Source organism: Otolemur garnettii, unplaced genomic scaffold (genome assembly GCF_000181295.1).
Source record: "Otolemur garnettii isolate 467f Iridium unplaced genomic scaffold, OtoGar3 scaffold00021, whole genome shotgun sequence".
In the NCBI taxonomy this organism is placed as follows: domain Eukaryota; kingdom Metazoa; phylum Chordata; class Mammalia; order Primates; family Galagidae; genus Otolemur; species Otolemur garnettii.
The window spans coordinates 10640199-10654673 of NW_003852416.1; the positions used below are offsets into that span (position 1 = coordinate 10640199).

The 14475-nt window shown below is 43.6% G+C and overlaps 1 protein-coding gene across 1 annotated transcript in view; it reads right to left on the bottom strand.

The window, feature by feature from the left end:
• Positions 1 to 14475, bottom strand: part of PDCD4 (programmed cell death 4) — a 53283-nt gene that overhangs the window by 32630 nt on the left and 6178 nt on the right. The window contains exon 2 of the mRNA XM_023511606.1: positions 12566 to 12690. The gene's annotated coding sequence lies outside the window, so the exon portion shown is untranslated. The remainder of the gene's footprint in view (positions 1 to 12565; positions 12691 to 14475) is intronic.

The following is a 14475-nucleotide window of genomic DNA, read 5'->3' on the forward strand; positions in this document are numbered from 1 at the left end:
CGAACTCATTCCCATTTCACATGTAAGAAACAGAAGGAAAAATAAAAATAAGTTCAAAATGAAAAAGTAGCCAAGTACCAAGAATTTTTGCCTACCAAATCAATCAACAAATATTTATTGTGTGCTTTTTTTTGTGCAGAGCACGGAGGTGATTCAGCTGTGTTCTTGGCAAAAGACTTTATTTTACTTTAAGTCTAGAGCTGCCCAGACTTCTGGGCCACTATCAGGGGTCCTCAAACTTTTTAAACAGGGGGCCAGTTCACTGTCCCTCAGACCGTTAGAGGGCTGGACTGTGGGCTCAGGGACGAGTCAGCTGCTAAGCAGGACAGGCAGCTGCGGCAAAAACACCCGGCGGGCCGGATAAATGTCCTAGGCGGGCCATATGTGACCCGTGGGCCGTAGTTTGAGGACGCCTGATACATCTTCGTTTCATATTATAATTGTTCACAAACTGATTTTCTGTTGCCTAAAGCCCAGAGTGTATGGGCTTGTCAAGTTAGCTGTTAGGCTAAAAGAGAGGGGAGAGCCCTTCCCGTTAACTAATTCTATCCAGAATGATAGAATGGCAACTTCTATTTCCCTTAAAAATGACTTATTCTAGGAGTTTAGGAGAGGAAGGGCCACCACAGTTGCACAGGATTAGACAGCTGTTCATAGGTGACAACAGAAACGCTGTGCGGCTTATCAGCCAGACATTATAAGGTACCTGTCTTCCCCATACTCCTCAGGTCAAAGCAGCATTGAGATGCTTAACTGCTTAGCCAGGCACACAGAGCGTTTGTTTTTGTTAGGGAATGTGGGAGAGAAAGTGGTAGTTTCTATTTTTTGCCTCTTAAGACAAGTTATTGACTACATCCCTGATTAGCTGTGTTGCTCTGGGTATTTCTCTTCCCCTCCTTCAATTTTCTGAACGGTAAAAGGAGTTTTCCACTGCAGGGGTTCTTTAAGGAGCCATTCCAGTTATGACACCCTCTTAGGATACTGAGTAAGTTACTAAGGTGGTGGTACCATGCAAGTCCTGGGAATAGGGGACAAGAGATGAGAGTTTGCCAGCGCTGGCAAGAGAGGATTCCACCAGATGTGGACAGAAGAAATACTGCCTTCAATCTAGGGCCTTTCTCCAAATGCAAAGTTCAGCTTATATCACCTCCTTCCATCCCAAAGGTAAGAATGATGGCTGGTGTAGGATTAGGAGTTCTAATGAGTTGATGTAGGTAAATTACTTGGAAATGCAGATGAAAGGCAAAAGATAAGCACCTAGAATTACTATTATTGCCCTTGGAACTTTCCAAGGCCGCCTTATTCTTTGGAGAAAGTCTCATTTGAGAACTCCATGTTTCTTAGTAAGCACTGTTCTTACCCTTAACTGAGATTGAGAAGAGACAGTCTTTCTGGGGACTAAAGGTAGGTCTTAGCCCACTTCCTTCCTAAGAACTTTCAGAAGCTACTGTCAATTACAAAGGCTTCATCTCCCAAACTGACATCCCGTTTTATTTTGTCAAACCAAGGCCCGAAGTTCAGGAATTCCTGTCAGGCAGGAATTGCTCTTTAGCATGAGGTAAGAGACATGAAACATGTTTTGAAGAGAGAGCTGCATAAGGAATTCTAATAATAATGATGATAGCTGACTTGTGTGTTGTTGTAGGGTTTACTTAAAAAAACGCATTTGCATGTATTTTCACCACCTTCTCTGAAGTGAATGAGATTCTTTGCTTTAAACGAGAGGGAAATGAGCCTTGAGCAAGGTGCTGCTAATCATGGGATTTTTATGCTGAAAGGAAACATGGAGATCGAGTCCAAATCTTTTATTTTACAAATGGAGAAACAGATCCAGAAAAGTTGCTCAAATCTGCACAATGAGTAAGCAGCAGAGCCAGAGTGCAAATGAAGTCTCAGGGTCCCAGCCTGGTAGGGGACGTGTGGATGAGAGAATCCAGACCTTCTGGGACTCAAGCTGAGCTGAATTTTTTCTGTCACTCAGCCTTTAGTCTCTTGACTAAACATCAAGTGTCAGGGCCTGTTTCTGGGCCCCAGGCAGAGCCTCCTGGTATCATATGAATTCGCATAAAGGTCTCAGAAGTGAGGAAGAGGAATGAGAGAGAGAAGTTTGTGTGATTTTTAGAAACTGTTCATGGAGCATTTTCAAGAATCTCTTTCCCGAGGTAAAAAGCCTAGAGTCATGTAAAGCATAGCACAGGAAAATGCAACATTTTAATATAGTATGTACCAAGAAATATTAAAAGACTAAAAAGGTTTTACTTCCCCAATTCAGGTTTTCAGGGGTTTTCTTGGTGCCTTTGTCTTTTGTGGGTTTCCCCCTACCCCCTACCAAATCACTCCTGCTATCTTAAGGATTTAGAAATGAACTGAGTTAGGGTTGAGCAACTCCATCAAGTCATCTTTCCCCCAAATCTCATACATTGTACCACATCTTCTACACCTGTCTCAGTTCTAAGCCTGAGAACACTAGAGACTTTTGCAATCACAACCCATTCAACCCGATGCTTTTCAATGCTTATTATAACTGCCGCACCCTGGATTTAATTGTGTTGAGTCAGGGGAGAGAGTGTGCTTCTCTAGTTATATCTCTGGGGGCTTTATTTGCATTCTTCTGGAACACTGGGTCCTCAGCTAGGCTTCACCCTCCTCAGAATTAATCCTCTTTGCTCCAGTCAACCTGAGTGCACATAGCTGCTGTGCCCTCCTCCCCTATATGTTGTACAGAGTTTGCTTGCCTTCCAGAAAAGAGGGGGGACTAGAGGGAGCTTGGCCTAGAAATGAGGGGCTTTTCATGCTGGAAAATAAGAGACATGAATGATCTTTGGGTATGATTAGGACACCCATATCTGGCTCAGCGCCTGTGGCTCAAGCGGTTAAGGTGCCAGCCACATATACCTGAGCTGGCGGGTTCGAATCTAGCCCGGGCCTGCCAAACAACAATGACGGCTGCAACCAAAAAATAGCCAGGCGTTGTGGCAGGCGCCCGTAGTCCCAGCTACTTGGGAGGCAGAGGCAGGAGAATTGCTTGAGCCCAGGAGTTGGAGGTTACTGTGAGCTGTGATGCCATGGCACTCTACCCAGGGTGACAGCTTGAGGCTCTGTCTCAAAAATAAAAAGACACCCATATCTACAAGGAAACACAGAGAAGGCTAGAGAAGGGTAGAGGGAGGGAGGTCTCCACCAGTAAATATTCGAAAGAGACACACAAAGAAAAAGTTAATTAACAGTACTGATCAAACCTCTTTACCTTTAAAGAGGAGAGAACAAAGGAAACCCAAGGGAAATGTGCCTTTTGTTATTAAATGCTTGTGAGTTGCCCGAAGCTAGCCCAGTGAAAGATCAGAGAAGATGGTCCTGGAAGATGGTCTAGTGAGGCCAGCTTGCTCAGATTACAGATGAACACACTGAGGCTCAGAGAAACAGTCTGGCTCTAGACAAGTTACAGAAGCAGCCACAGTACCTCAGCCCACCACTTGCAGCTGCCTTTGTTTGCATATGGTTCTCCATGTGTGTCTTGTTCTCCCATCCTGCTTTTTTTCCTTTCCAAAAAGCTAGAAGAGCAGCTTCCAGAAAGAAAAACTACAGCTAGCATTTTTTAAATAACAGCACCAGGAAATCCCCAAGCGCTGCAATTGAAGCAACATGATTGACAGTCCTTCAGTACAATTGACAGAGCTAGCATCAAAACAGGAACTCAAAGACAAAAGGCCACCCTCCAAGAATGAGGAATTCAAAAAATAAGTAAATAAATAAATAATTGCTGAGGAAGCAACTCAAAGTCTTACCACCACTTCTTGTGTTGCATAGGTGCGGAAGGATTTTGTTTTTAGGATGTCTTCTTTGAGGGCAGTGAATCTAGCTCAGCCATTTATTAATTGGCTTCAAAGTGTGCAAGAACACTCTAAAATTTTATGCAAGTTTTCTTAGGAATACATGAGTGATAGCACAGTGGGTTCATAACTTTGTTTTGTAAAAACCCCCAAAAGAGTCATGTCCGAAAAGAGATTGAGAACTTCTAACATATGAGGTTTTTTGTTCGTTTGTTTTTGCAGTTTTTGGCTAGGGCTAGGTTTGAACCGGCCACCTCTGGCGTAGGGGACTGGTGCCCTACTCCTTTGAGCTACAGGTGCTTCCCCTAACATACGCTTTTACATGTTAGTACATTTGCACCCATTTCCACAGTGAGTGTCCTACCAAGGGGTGCCACCAGACTTTTTTTCCCTCTGTATGTCAAACCAGGAGCAGAATCAAAGTGCCTCCAAAGTAACCACAACAGAAAAATGAAGTGAAATTGTTTCTTAAGACAGCAGTGATTCTATAAAAAGATGGATTGCCTTCTGGGAAAACCCCAGTAGTCATTCCAGCCTGGTGTGGCATCTGCCTTCCATTATGTTGACCCCAATGGGCCAGAAATATCAGCTGACTCTCTCAACTTTACTGAAAAGGCACAGCCCCATCACCCATGAATGTGTCTTTTTCAAAACTCTTAAATTTTGGAGGGATCACTTCTGAGGTTTATCTTACAGGGGTACAAGTGAATCTTTCTAAGAGTAGAATGTAAATGTTTTAAAACAATAACTGAGAAAATGACATGAAGGCTGTGTTAACCAGTTTGATGGAAGTATTTCGGATTGCATGTGAAAACCCCACACTGTACCCCAGAAGTGCATTAATGTACATAGTTACCATTCAACTAAAAAAAAAAAAAAAAACAACTCTTGAACTTAAATTTAAGAGAGAAAATATTACATGGTATCTCTCAAAATGTGCTCCACAGATACCCCACCACAAAATGGTCCTAGGATGGAATAAGTTTAGGAAAAGTGCTAATTACCTCCCCTCTTAGAAAAACTCAGTAAATAATGGTGCTTTAAAGGCTCTGAGAAGTCCTGTCCTAAGTAAACCTGTATAAATTTTTAAACCCATATCTGCCAAACTTCCCTGACCATCACACACCTTTGCGTGTAACTTATGAAATACACACTGGAACACACTGCTTCAGTAGAGCGGGTTCTGGATTAGAAGGCAACAGGCATGGATTTCAGTACTAGTTCTGCTGACTAGACATGTCATTCTTGACGGCTCCGAAGGTAAAGAACTTAAAAGGTCTCCCAGGTTCTTTCTGGGACTGTAATCTACCCAATATGATCTTTGAGTTGGCTGGTGGTCTAAGATTCTGCATATAGCCATTTTTGATGATTATAAATAGTTTTATCCAGGAGACTGTATGGTAAAATTATTCTGCTTCTATGCTACCTACTCTTAAGAGATCTTTTGGAGAGGTAAAGCAAGTGCTAAAGTACTAGAATAGAGTGGAACCAACTGGGTAAAGTTGAGTCATGTTTATTCACTGTAATGAATACATGTGGTAGGCCCAAACTCATAGGCCATAGCAGACAAAGGCAGCTGGGGCATTTGATGGGGCTGTTTTTTCAGAGACTACACAACCTCTTTGAAGCCAGCAAGGTTTTACCAAGCATGATGACATGACCTCAAAGAGCAAACCTCTCTTTTTAAAGGGCCAAAGCTATTCCCACAGGTATTGTTACCCTCTGGGAGAACCTCCTATCTCAGAGAAAAAGAGTGCTGACTCCAGCTCACTTTCAAAGGTGGTTGAGTCAGTAAGAGCCCTGACAGCACACTTTCCCAGGGAACACTAGAGGCCTGGGAATACTTTTAAATACCACCTGTGAAGCGTCTTGAGCTCTTGCATAATTAAGACACATAGTCTTAATGCGTCATCCAGAGAAGTAGCCTGGGGTGACACATTAAGAGTACATGTGCTTTCTGTACCCAGGCACAGGAAGCTCTATAAAATTTCTGCAGGCAGGCCATGGGGAAGACATCTTAAAAAGCTGAGGCCCCAGGGCTGCCTGCAACAGAGCCAGTGATAAGTTGGAACTTGTTCCATGGCAGGGCTTTTCCCCAGCTACCACTAGGGCAATATACATGTCCTTCTATACAGTAGGGCTTCATATTTAGACAGGCTGTGCTGTGTGCAGCTTCCTACCTCAGATAAGGAATCTTCCAAAAACGAACCATCTTTGCTCCTTGATGCCCCATGAAGTTTAAACAGTTTAGTAAAGCATACTCATGTCTTCCAGCTGAGCTTTACCTTGTGCCTGAAAGCCTGGGCTTGCCCCAAGGAGAAATGGAGTACTATCCAGCTGTATAAAAGAATAAGGAAGGGCGGCACCTGTGGCTCAGTGGGTAGGGTGCCAGCCCCATATACTGAGCATGGTGAGTTCGAACCCAGCCCTGGCCAAACTGCAACAAAAAAAATAGCTGGGCATTGTGGTGGGTGCCTGTAGTCCCAGCTTCTCAGGAGGCTGAGGCAAGAGAATCACCTAAGCCCAGGAATAGGAGGTTGCTGTAAGCTGTGTGACCCCACAGCACTCTGCCAAGGGCAATAAAGTGAGATTCTGCCTTTAAAAATAAATAAATAAATAAAAGAGTAAGGAAGATTGCTATAGACTCCAATGCAAAGCTTCCAAGACCACATTGTTAAATACAAATCATTGTTTTTTAAAAATGGCACTTTTGGATGAGGAAAAGGAAAAAAATAGCAATATTCATATTTGTTTATATATGCATAAAGAAACATAATAACTGTTTACATCTATAAAGGCAGTGAGGAATCGTATATATGGGATATACAGAGACCAGGAGAGAAGACCAGGAGGTGAACAAGATTTCTCAGCATATAACTATTTAGGTTATTGTAATTTGTGAACCTATTAAAAGCATAAAAGCTTGGGCTCTGAAAGCAGCAGAACTGGGTTTGAATACTGGCTCTTCTGTTTCCTGGTTGTGAGCAAGTTACTGCATATTCTCTGACCCTCAGTTTTCTCACCTGTAAAGTGAGTATAATTATAGTATCTGTTGCATGAGGGCTGTTATTCAAATCAAATGAAATAATGTCTATCAAGCACTTAGCAGGATGCCTAATGTATATATAGTAAGTACCTAAGAAATAAGAACAACACTTTGATCGCCATTGAAATCCTCTCTACATATTGGATCCTGACTGATCCTTCAGACTTGGATTCAGTGATACCTCCCGTGAGAAGCTTTCGCCAGGCCAGAGCAGAATGAAGTTTCTTCCTCCATCATCCCTATGATATGCCTCTCTGTTCTCAGGCTGGTCTCCCAGCTCAGCTCTTGTTTTTCACATCAACTCCTCACTGGACTGTGGGCTCCTGAAAGACAATACCCTGCCGCTGTATCAAGCACATTGTAAGTGCTTGTTAATAAATGTTTGGTAAAAGAATAAAGGAACTAATAAAATGTCTCTTTTCAGTTGAAGAGCTTGTCTAAGGCTGTCTGTGGGGGGGTTTACTTCCTGGCTTAGTGCAGCATCTGCCTGCCCACCATTTGCTAGGTCTGCAGGGAGCTGCCCGGCAGAATCAACTGCAGCAAGTCACCTTCAGTGCTAAACCCCCACTGTGCTGCAAAAGTGCCAGGAGGAGAAAGGTGGCAATTTGTAGGGGCCTCTCAGGAATGGCGGGAAGCTGGAGCTCTCCAGGGACAGCAGCCATGCAGGATCCCAGGCAGAGTGTGCAGGCTGACACTGTGGCTGTCCTAGACTGAAGTAGGATTGAAGCTTCTACATCAGCCCAGGAGCCAGGCCCAGTGGCCTGAAGCCTGTTTCTGCCCTCACTAAGTCTGAGTTTTCTGGTGTGAGACCTGGTTCAGAGGAAAAACAGATGAAAATAAAACCAGCGTGGCAAAGAGCTATGCAGGAAGTGGCAGGTCTGGGAACCAGAGCAGAGTGCAAGTACTTGGTTAACACACCACAAGAAAAGCTGCCTGAAGATCAAACCGTAGAACAAAATATGACTCTATTTGCATTTGGGAGTTTCTTCTTTCAGCAGTCAAGACAATGATGCCTACTGTTGTCAAGCAGATCCAAGTCCCAAAGTGGACCTCTGCCACTAACCAGGGGTTTGAGCTTAACAAGTGACCGCTCTGAGCTTCACCTTCCTGATCTGGGAAACATGGAGAGATTTATAGAGAAAAAGATACACTAAAAGATCACACATTTGCATAATATTAATAACTATTTCCTTCCTTCACTATTGAGCACTACTGAAGGTGAGAAAAACAAGACCTCTACAATCTTACTATTAAAATAACACATGCCACACACACATACACATACACGCTTATACACACACACCACACGAACGTACTGCACACATAGGCACCACACAACAAATACACACTGCACGCACACACACACCCATACACATGCTAAGTTTAGAACACTCATGAAGCAACAACAGAAGAATCTTACAGTTCCCCGGCTAGAAATAGACTGCCTTCCCCCCAACTGTTTCTGGGCCAGAGTTCCTCTAAATGCGGGTCCACTCCTGGTGATTTCGTTTCCTTTTCCCGGTCAACGGTCAGTCATTGCCTGAGTGTCCTCAGCAGCCCTGGCCTTTCATTGGTTTATAAATCTTGGAGGAGAGGGAATGCTTACAAAAATTCCCTCAAAAATTCAATGCTTACAAAAATAGGGACTCCACCATTTAGGGACTACCGTGTGCACAGCACACTCTTTGGTCTCTAATCCTTGTTGCACCCTATGATATATTGGTATTGTCTTCTTAACACAATAAATGAGGAAATTAAGACTCAGAAAGGTAAAAAAAAAAAAGTGCCCAAGACTTCAGCAGTAAAGGGCAGGGCTGGAATTTGAACCTATGCCATCTATTAGCCTGGGCTGTTTCAACACAAAACCCAATTTGAGCACTAAAAAAGTGCTGCCCTGAATACCACCCAGACTATTTCTCTCCCAGGTTTCCACTTGGGTTCCTCTTGGCCCAAGCTCCCTCTTCTCCCTTTTGCCCTCTTGGAGCAGATCCCTGCTGTCAGAAGGCTGGAGGCCTCCACTTCCCCTGCCTCTCACTGGTATAGCCAAGGCAAACTTCTTGCTGGAAAACACCATGCCCTATGGACAAAGGCTCTGTGTGATGTCCTAGGACCTGCCTGGCAGGTGTTCTGTGAAAAGCCCCAGCTGGGGTAGTGGGCTGGCAGGGCTCAGACAGGCAGAGTTCATAAACAGCTTCTCCAGCTACAGTGCTCTAAATGGACTGAAGCCAGGTGCTATCTGCCTCGGTGCCTAAACCCTCCCAGGCCTTGGCCAGCCAGATCTCTTTTCTGGGAAACCAGCAGGGCAGCTGACTTTTCAGTGGCTAAGCCTGTAGGTTCCTTCACAACAGAAAATGGGCTTCTGAGTCAGGGAGACCCAGCTTTAAATCCCAGCGCTACCACCTTCTACTTGTTTGATTTTAGGAGAATACTTTTATGCTGCCAGGACCTCAGCTCCCATTGCTGTAAATGAAGCTAATATCACCGACCGTCCCCAGCTCCCTGCTTGGGTCTAGCCTCCTTGTCTGTGAAATGGAAGAGGTGGGCCACATGACCTTGAGGTTTCTATCTGAGATGTTCTCTAGGCAGACTGGGGTGACAGTGTCCTTCCTGCTCATGAGTACCGTGGGACTTCAGGTGACTTGTTTTCTCTCTCAGGGTGAGCTCAGTCCCGTGGGAGAGTTCCTGCTTTAATTCGACAAATTTTATTGAGCACCCCACAGTGCATATCATATTAAAACCTCAAGATACAAAAACAAATAAGCACATGCCCTGCCCTTTAGGAACGCAAAAGACTAGGCCAGCAGGAATGATAAGACTCATAAAAACAAGCATTGGAAAGTGATAAGGACTCTAGGAGAGTACAGATAAAGGACTGGGAAGGTAGAGAGCAAAGATGGGGTGGCTCCAGGCTGGGAGGGAGGAAAAGATATGGCCAATTGATGAAGGGTCTTGAATGACAGTTTGGACTTTCTTTTCTTTTTCTTTTTCTTTTTTTTTTTTACAGGAACCTGCCACAATTCCCGGCCATTTTTTGTTCTTGTTGTTGTTGCAGTTTGGCCGGGGCCAGGCTCAAACCTGCCACCCTCTGTATATGGGACCAGCGCCCTACTCACTGAACCACAGGCACTGCCCGACAGTTTGGACTTTATAAAGCCAACCGTTGGAAGTCATCAAAGGTTTCAGACAGGCAGTGGGCAGATCAGAGCTAAGGAGGCTGGAGTCTTTTGTTAGTCCTCTACCATCTAGAGTAGCCAGATGAGAATTTCTAAAAGAGAAAGACCATTTTCCACCATTTTCATAAGGGCTTTGTTCCCTGGATAAAATAGCTCAGGATTTGCATAAAATGTGCAGCTGCCAAAGACTGTCCTTTGTTCCTGGCCCTGAGTCTAGTGCAGCCTTATGCCCACTCTCTGTCCTCTGTGTCCTCTCACAGCTGTGTCCCTTCCACAGAAAACATAAAAATGTGGTGTGTGGAGCAGGAGGCAGCCACCCAGCTCAGAGAAACAGCACTGTCTCAACAGAGCCCCTGGAACCTTTGCCCCCCACCACCTTGCCTTGGCTCAGCTCAGCTCTCAGAATTCTGAGGAGTTAGCCTGTTGAGGAGAAGATGTGTCGGTGAGTTTGCATCAGCTTGAATCACCTGAGGAGTGCGTGTGTGTTCTCAGGACTAAGCGTTTGAGTGTATGTGCGCGTGTGTGTGCATTCTCAGGACTAGGTGTTTTGCAGCTGATATCAATCTGGGTCAGAATTGTGCAACCCTCAGCACATCGCTATCTGGAGGAGATAAGCTTGAACAATCCCCTCCAGCACCCAGCAGTGATAAACTAGCACTCTGGTTGTAAACACAGCTGTTTGCCAAGTCCTAATTTCTGAGGATGAAGGGGCCCCCTGCCTTGGCGGAAGGGATCCAGGCAGGTTGTAGATTTGGTTAAACCTCCTGAAGAGGCAGACTCATTCTTAGAGAGAAATCTGGGAGAGGTGCTGGGGAGCTCTGCCCCTGCCAAGCTTCCTCCATGAGGCTATTCCAGACAGGGCCATGGAACAGGGGAAGACCCCCAATTCTTGTGCTTGTTCTGTGACTCACTGGCTGTGCGGCCTTGACCAAGCCATTTTGTCTTGCTGGCATCCCTCTCCTCATCTATGAAGTGTGAAAACTTGGAATAAAATCCCAAAAGGAATGAGAACGATTCCACCTATCAGTCTGTCCTCTTTACTCAAAGAAAAGCCCCTTGGAGATTCTCCTGAACCCTGAGCTTCCTTTTATTTTTTTTAAATTTTCCAATATTTTATTAAGCAATTTTTCAAACATACAGAACAGTTGAACCCTGGGCTTTTTTGACTTACACACTGAGAACAGTGGAACCTCTGTAACTGATCACCTCCTTAAGTCCACCTAGTTTTTATAGACTGGACATGCACTACACATATGTGTCAATACAGTAGGCCTAGTTCTTTATGTTGACCACCTCTGTATATTAATCAGGTTGTTACAGCTCCTTGGACGGTCAGCTTACAGAGGTTCTACTGTACTTGGTTTTCTGGCCTCCCAGCTTACACAGATGATAAACAGCTGATTAACAGGAAGTTCGGCTGCTAGATACCGGCATGCTGACTACTGATAGAAATATAAAAGGCACACAAGAGAGCAAGGAAAGAGAAAGAAAAACTGTAGTGGAAAAACAAGATCTTTGAAAGCAACAGGGGCCATTTAGTACTAAGGCAAATAGGTTTGCACATGTCAATATCTCTGAAGGCCATTATGCCCAGGAGCTCAATATGACAACTGATACTTAGAAGGGCTTTGCAAGGAAATTGCATATGGCTGCACTACTGTTTAGCAAGGCAAGGCTTTATAGAATTTTTTTTTTTTAAATTGTCTTCCAGGCTGGGCAATGTGCCTTACACCTGTAATCCTAGCACTCCAAGAGGCTGAGGCAAGAGGATCCCTTTAGCTCAGTAGTTTGAGACCAACTTGAGCAAGAGCAAGACCCCATCTCTGCTAAAAATAGAAAAATCAGCTGAGTGTTGTGGTAGGCACCTATAGTTCCAGCTACTCCAGAGGCTAAGGCAGGACCACTGCTTGACCCCAGGAGTTTGAGGTTGCTGTGACCTAGGCTGATGCCACAGCACTCTAGCCTAGGCAACAGAGTAAGACTCTGTCTCAAAAAAAAAAATCTTCCAAATGTTTGAAACATATAAAGTTTTGATGCTTAAAGGGGAAACTCTCCAAAATCCTGAACCTTCAGATATTAGAAAAGACATATATCTTCCATCAGTGCTCTGAGAGGCAGTTACACCTGTGCTCTGCATATCAGAGACTGGCTCAGGGATCAAATCAAATAACAGAGATGCAGAAACTACTGAAAAGGTCTCAAATGCTATCCAAATTAAACATTGGGACAGTAATCATCTTGGTCTTGAATTGTTCATGAAAACGATTTACAAGTTATCCTAATAAACATGCTTGTTGATGAGTTAGTTGGTCTGGAATGTAAATATGTTTTGCCTTTCCTTACGTTTAGAATGTGAACTTTTTCTAGCATGTGTGTCATACCCACTGTGGGAGGACACAGAGGGGGGATCAGGAAATAAGTAAGACTCATGACCCAAAGATATGACCTTGTTCAATGAGCAGAGCTGTGTGGACACTGTGGCCTTGTAGAAACATGTAACCAATTGAGCTACATACCTCTCTATGGTGCGTCTCAGGCCCTGTGGCAGGTGCTTGAGAGGTAGAGACACCCATGAAGCACGCAGCTGCCCTCAAGAAGCTCACAGTCAAGGATTGCTTGAGGTCAGGAATTTAATACCAGCCTGGGCAAAAAAAAAAAAAAAAGAAGTTTACAGTCTAGTCACTTTTCAAATCTTCGTTCCATTATTGGGTAAGTAGCACCTTGTCTGACACTTTTTTCTTTAAATATATTTTAATACACAAATAATAGTTGTTTTGTGCAGAAAACCAAAAAAATACAGATACAAAAAGGAGAAAAATTTAAAACATTGGCAATTCCTTTTCATAGAAATAATCAGCATTCGGTTATAGAACTGTTCCTGTAAATGAGTACTTTAATAGGATTACACACTTAAAAGACACACAAGATGGCACAGGATTGCACACTTAAAAATCTTATGTGCCCCCTAATGCATTTAGAAAGATAAAAGAAGAAAACCCCAGAAATACATCAGCTATGTTGAGAATATAAATTCCTCATCTATTCCAAACATAAGTTCCTGAAGTAATTATGATGTAAATATAGATAAATGAAGCCATAAAGATATTGTAAGAAAGCAGATGGGACTAATTATGTAACCTCAGGATGGGGAAACTGCTTAAACAAGACAGGAAATCCAGAAGCCAGAAAGAAAATAATTATAGATTCAAATACGGAAACATTTTAAACTCCTACATGATGAAAGACAGAACAGATAGTTAAAAAAAAAAAAAAAAAGCAAATAGTAGACTTGGGGAAAATGTTTGCAACATTTAGAAGACCGAAGATTAATATTCCTTTTTTTTTTTTTTTGAGACAGAGCCTCAAGCTGTTCCCCTGGGTAGAGTGCCATGGCATCACAGCTCACAGCAACCTCCAACTCCTGGGCTCAAGCAAGTCTCCTGCCTCCACAGGGACCACAGATGCCCACCACAACGTCCAGCTATTTTTTGGTTACAGCCGTCATTGTTGTTTGGTGGGCCTGGGATGGATTCGAACCCGCCAGCTCAGGTATACGTGGCTGGCACCTTAGCTGCTTGAGCCACAGGTGCCGAGCCAGATTAATATTCCTAATGTCAAAGACTCTGGCATCCCAGGACCTGCTTTAGGCCCTGACTCCCACCCCTGGGTGTTTCAGATCGCAGTGTCTTTTCTCTCTGTCAACATATGTTCATGCTTAATGTACAGAAAGTGCACAAAGAACAAGCAAGTACAAACAAAAACTCAAACATCCAAATAGAAAAATAGGCAAAGAATATAAACAAAGAATTCATAGAAGAAAGGCAGATGGCCAATGAGCATAGAAAGATGTTCAACTTCACTGTTGTCTGGGAAATACAAAATTAAAAAACTAGGCCAAGCTCAGTGGCTCACACACATAATCCTGTTACTCTGGGAGGCTGAGGTCAGGAGTTCAAGACAGCCTGAGCAAGAGTGAGACCTATGACCCATCTCTCCAAAAAATAGAAAAATCAGCAGGGCCTGGTGGTGGTAGTGCATATCTTTAGTCCTCCTAGCTACTGGGGAGGCTGAGGCAGGAGGATCACTGGAGCACAGGAGTTTGAGATTGCAGTGAGCTATGATCATGTCGCCACACTCTACCCGGGTGACAAAGTGAGATTTTGTCTCAATAATAATGATAATAAGGCCTAGCACTTACAAGGATATTGCTAATGAAAGTAAAGATTAGCATAACTTTGAGAGGAAGGTGATTTTGTAGAACTTGCTGAAAGCTTAAATGTATATACATTTTGACCCAGCAATTCCACTTTTAGAATATTCTCTTACAGAAATAATAAATGCAGATTCATAATAATAAATAAGCATGTCCATTGCAGCAAGATTTGTAATAGAAAAACATTTGAGGCTCGGCGCCTATAGCTCAACC